This window comes from Nilaparvata lugens, chromosome X, assembly GCF_014356525.2.
Source record: "Nilaparvata lugens isolate BPH chromosome X, ASM1435652v1, whole genome shotgun sequence".
NCBI classification, from domain to species: domain Eukaryota; kingdom Metazoa; phylum Arthropoda; class Insecta; order Hemiptera; family Delphacidae; genus Nilaparvata; species Nilaparvata lugens.
This window is the reverse complement of record NC_052518.1, coordinates 86,657,563-86,663,562: the sequence shown is the minus strand read 5'-3', so window position 1 is coordinate 86,663,562 and position 6,000 is coordinate 86,657,563. Positions and strand designations below refer to the sequence as shown.

At 29.9% G+C, this 6,000-nt stretch overlaps 1 protein-coding gene across 2 annotated transcripts in view; it reads left to right on the top strand.

The window, feature by feature from the left end:
- Positions 1–2,462: 2,462 nt before the first annotated feature.
- The window catches only part of LOC111055416 (NACHT and WD repeat domain-containing protein 2), a 281,193-nt gene continuing 277,655 nt past the window's right edge, over positions 2,463–6,000 (top strand). The window contains exon 1 of one of the 2 annotated variants that reach the window (XR_005573081.1): positions 2,463–3,023. The gene's annotated coding sequence lies outside the window, so the exon portion shown is untranslated. The remainder of the gene's footprint in view (positions 3,024–6,000) is intronic. The other variant, XM_039441803.1, reaches the window with a different exon arrangement.

Sequence of the window (6,000 nt, the reverse complement as noted above, 5' to 3'; positions counted from 1 at the left end):
TACCTACTAAATGTACAAAGTTTTTATCCTGTATTAACTTGTACTAAGTACACATAGTAGGCATGTAGTGTAAAATAATATTAAATAGTATGCTTAGCTAAATAAAAGATAATCCACATTGAATCTGGTGGATACATAATTATCTAGAATATGCATACCCAGAGAATCCATAAATGAAAGTTGAATTATGAAACACAGAGTAAATACAATACTTCAATAATAAAAATATTGTTATAAATAAAATTAGAAATCCAAGTACCCTTTTTAAAATTTTTCAATCACAACATGTTTCGGCTATATGACGCCATTATTTGATATTTCTATTTTTATTTATATTCAAGAGTAGCCCTAACGGAAAAAAGATGAAACTTGTTACTATGATTTCTTGATTAAAAACGTTTAAAAACTTGAAATGAATCATCTTTATTCAACAAAAACTTGAAAATTCATGTGTTAGTGTTACATAGTTTATTAACAAAACTTAATCAGATACAGAATTGTTGAAAAATAACTCAATAAATTTAAAATAGATTATCAATGTTGTGAACTTCTCATCATCATTACACACTGAAAACTAATATTAGTCACTATTATTAGAGTAGGCAAGCCACTCTAGTACCGCATATTTCAAATAAATATAGAAATATTGCTTATTCTATTAGTAAATCTATAAAGATATTATGGTCATATTATGCCATCGAATTGATTGATTTAGGTACCCATATAATAGGTACAAGTAATCATTAGGGTATGGCCTATGAAATATTATTATTCATTATAAAAATATAGGAATAAATGCATAAATTGGCTTGATGACATTGTGATTAAATTATTGATGAATGAATAAATGAATTACAATGGAATATTGAATAATTCATACAGTAATGTACGGTATGAATTTTGGCAATAATTATTAGTCTAATTGAAATTAATTTTGTAATGTATGAACTTAGGCAGATAAAGATAAATTTCAACTATTAATAGATTATAATTATTGATCTTTACTCTATAGAAAATGAATATATCATGTATATTTATCCACCCAAAACTGAGAATTATTGGTACGGTATGGTAAATTGAACGAAATTAAATTGAACCATAATATTCCAGTGATATAATTTTTCCATTCCACATCCATACCAATATGCTTCAACATGCTTGCATCAAACCAATAGAGTAATATATTTACTGAAAAAACAATACCTATTTTGATGCAACAAGTCTTGCTTAGACTTTTAAGAACATTTATTAGACTAAGACCCGGTTGCACAAAAGTCAGTTCAATCTTAATCATGATTAAATTCCAGGAGGACCAATCGGAGGTTTCTCTGAGAGGAAAGCTTCTCTGATTGTTTCTCGTGGTATTTAATAGGGATTAAAGGTTAACAGACTTTTGTGCAACCAGGTTTAATATTGTATTTACTTTTGTGTTTACAGATGTGAATATTTCCCTTAAATAATTACCTTATATTAAGAGAGGAATTTATGGAGGGGGTTGAATTGAATAGTTTCAATTTTGATCGATTATTATGTGTTGGTAGATTCAACTGTTTAAACAAGAGAGTTAAGAAATTTGAGAGTACAGTGAATATAATTTAAAAATTGTGTATGTAAAATAGTACAGTGAGTGGTGAGCCTAAAATTGTGTCAATATCTACACGACGCTAGAGCTTTGGTTGTTTCCTATACTCTGTTGTTTACGCTACACATTATTTTTCTTAGAGCAGTTATAGAATAGACACGGCCCATTGTATATTCATACAGAAAGTCGATGAAGCCAACATCTACTGTCATATCACCAATCTTGACGTCACAACAGTGACGTCACGCATCGTATAGAAATCATAGAAAACTTTTTTGAGTTTGAGGTGTGAGTGTTTGTGGTGTTTAACGTACATTGTTGTTAAACAATGCATTATTGTTAAACATAGCTTGTTTTCCATAGCAGATTGTTATTTATTTATGTAATTATAATTTATGAAAATGGTAATCTCCTGCACAGCATATAATTGCACTGAAATTTTTAGGAAAAAAGTGGAATATCTTTTCATGCATAAGTTGGAATTTATACACATAAATATTGTAAGTTGTAACTGTAATATTATCCTTGGTTATGATGTAAGTGAACTCATTGCAGCATGACAATAGATTAGTTTTGTAGGCAATCGTACCTTATTATTTTCAAAACACATTATAACTTTGAAGCCTATACCACATATCACATTATAACTTAACCGATATCGTTTTTGCCCGTAGCTAGAAATAACCTAAAAACACCATGAATCTGAAATAGATACAATCTGAAAGTTTTCTATACGGTGCGTAACGTCACTGTTGTGACATCAGGATTGGTGATATGACAGTAGATGTTGGCTTCAGAGGATAGACTTCCCAGCGTGTCTATTCTATAACTGGTCTAAGCTATTTTTTGTATTCCTAACCTCATTATCGACAGAATTATTTCGATCAGCTGTTGTTTGTACGAGTGCTGGGTAACAGACGACAGGACATAGTAATGTCGAGGTCGAGAGTTATTTATTAGTGACAGTGTGAAGGGATTTTCGTGGAATTTGATTATTGTAAATTTGTATTTATTATTGTTCAGTAACACTCTTAAATAACAGTGAATAATAATTCTTCATGGTGTATTTATCTGGAAATATAAGTGCCAAGCCTAGCTTTGTTTGGTTATTTTATCTACAATATCCGTGAATTTTGCATGTTATTTATAATTCCATTTCCATTATAGTGTTACAAATACAGTTTTTGCATACCGGTCTTCGAATCAATCCTACTCAACGAGTGATGTACTAGTGAAATATATCTAAATAATATGAATCTCCTTTTTGAGAGTACTTGTAACTTGATAGTAACATTGACGTGTTTGGCTCTGGACCCAGCGAAGCCTGCCATTTTACACAGATATTGAAGAAAAGAGACAAATTTGAGTTATATTAACAAAGTGAAATATTTATTACCTTCGATAACTACCATACTCGAAATGGCTGATAAATCTTTTAAAAGTGAGTAAGCTGGCTCAGGCTCAGAATATACCTAATTATTACGGTTGAAGTAGTATACTGGAATGATTCAACCTACAGAAAGCAATACTGTACCGGTAAAATCCTTTTTTAGTATAGTTTTTCTTTGGTTTTTAAATTATAACCTTATCTAATCTAGGTAACTGAAATTAATGAAAAAAGCATACTTCCACCTCCTACTACAAAACTGAGCTGATGTGGGTTGTATCATTTCATCATTGTAGCTTGTTTGTCTTGTGTTCAATGTAGTGTGTAGAATGGTAGAGCTAGTTTTGTGATAATTGATTGCGTATGAGATTTATTAACAAGTTTCATGAATTATTGTTTGTTTGCGATGAAACACAGTTGTTTTGACCTTGGCTTCTCAAATCAAGTTCCAGACTGCGCTAATGTAAGAGGCAGATTTCTTTGATTTGAATGGGATACATGTTTACAATATCTAGCAGCCCATAAACTTTAGTCCTGCAGATATTTGTATAAGATATGGAAAATATTAAATAGTTATGATAAACAATCACCGTTTATCCTGAAATTTTTCATTCGACTACCAAAACGTGAGAGGAATTTTCTGGGTACCATGAGATAAAATATTGAAATTGATTGGTGACAATCTCACCAGAATATGAAAAAAATATGTTCATACAGATACTTGGCAAGCTGGGTGGAATGGTAGTAGAGATAGACTCTACATTCAGCGGTAGGCTCGCAGCAATCGATAATCAAAGTTCAAACCAACAATTTCATCCTATAGGCTATTGACATAGGATATGCTTCAATCTGGACGTGATTGTTTAAATGCACGAAATAATTCAATTGTTCCTAGTCAATAACCGTGTTTTTCCCATTACTAAAAGGAATATGCCTACAAGCTTCAACATTTCATTTTCCAACATAAGTTATAGAAAGTGGAATTACCTTTCTGTGCTGTTTTAAATGTTTTTTTGTGGTTTAAATTAGACCTGAAGCTTGTCACAACCACTGATAACAGTATGTTAGAACATTTTTGAGAAACTAGTTCCCGTTTTTACATGATTAAATATTTCTAGTGGTGTTTTATGGTGTGAAAACCAAAACTAGTTTCTCAATTCTGTTTATCAATATCAGTGCTTGCAGTGGTTGTGACAATTTTATTTTGTTTTTATTCAACAATGGATTCATTTTGCTCACTATTATTGGACTATCAAGAGTATTCGTTGCGCATTTAAGAATGATCATGACTGATCATGATCCTGAAATGAAGAATCCAAATGAGGATTCATCCTCAACAGCATAAAGCTATGGATAAGGGCATTTGCAGTACCAAAGCATTTCATTGTGAAATAGTATGAAAACTCTTTCCTGAAACTATACCATAAAATTGAGTGAAAAATGAACTTTGTAGTTAACTAGTAGAGTTCTCAATTTCTAGTGGATAATGATCCACTCTTTAATTAATCCAATCTCGAAATTAAGGATAATCTCTAATTAGTAATGATGTGAAACCTGAAACTAGTTTCTCGTTTCTCTAGTCTCTATTGCATAAGAGATGAATAATTTCATTCACAATTATATTGGTTATAACGCTCTGAAACACATTCTTAGAGCCAGTAAACTCGCATTTATAACATTTTCAAAAATTTCAATTTTGAATGAAAAGGATTGGAATGGAGAGCCGTTTACTCTAGTACCGTTATAATTTTGTTATATTCCACAAAGATAAAATCAAATGTTATATATGTTTGTGGCCTTGCCTTTTGTGTATTATTATTAATTAATTGTAGATAAAATAATAATTTGTATCACGTTTTTATAATTTTTTTGATAACTCACCAAGTTTTAATATCTTTTAGGGAAATTTTTGCGTTTTTAGTATTTTCCAGTTTAATTGAATTAGTTCTATTACATTTTAAGAAACAAATATTTTTGAAAATCGGCAAAGTTAGCCCAAATTATCAGTACTTCCAATGATCTAGTACATGCAAATAGCATTCGACCAAAATATCGACTTTTGATCTAGATACTTTTCACAAACTGAATGAATACTATTATCTGTTCGTCTAATACAAGCTACCAAAAAGACTGTATAATTAATGGTTACTGAGATTTTTAATTTTCAGTAATGATCATCATTTTCTACCAAAAATTATCATCAATGAATAAACAGTAGACTATTCGATTCTTATCAAAAAAAAATTATTTACCAAAATTTATAGAAGTTTACTCTAAAATTATGATTTTTTCTTTCACAGTCTAATACATGTGAATGGAACTTCACTGCAAGGTTAGAATATTGGTATTCCAATATAGTACTAATCTAGGTTACTGAGAAAATTGGTTGAACTGGAAAAATAACCTGGTTGAGTACTAGAAAATTATTTATTTAGATTTAATCGTAACATTATCTATCTATTGTATTCAAAGAAAACAAGTTGAATAATGATAATATCTCTGCCTATATGGAATCAACTAATAATAATAATAAATGTATTTGTTCACAGTAATCATACAAATAGAGTTGAACCAACAAACATAGTAGAAAAATACATCACAATACACAATACACATCTCTACATCACAATATATAAACAACAATATTACACAACTTTGATGGTGGAATCAACTAATTAAAAACTTACTTTCCTCAGAAATATTCTCATCTACCCAGCATCAAACACATTTCTAATATTTTTATTAGAATAATCGAATATTCTTTGTTCGCCTACTGTAGTCACTTATTTTCATTGCAGTATCTAATGAAAATCTTTTCATCTACCAAGCATGAAACTTACTTATTTCTAATATTTTTATTAGAATACTTGAATATTCTTCATTACTGTAGGCACTTATTTTCATTGCAGTATTTTATGATACTACACTCTCATGTCATGTTTGATGTAGGTAGTAGAAGAACTGAATTTTTGAATTGTAGACTTCCATAATCACATCAAAACAATTCACTAATAAAATTATAGCTTACATG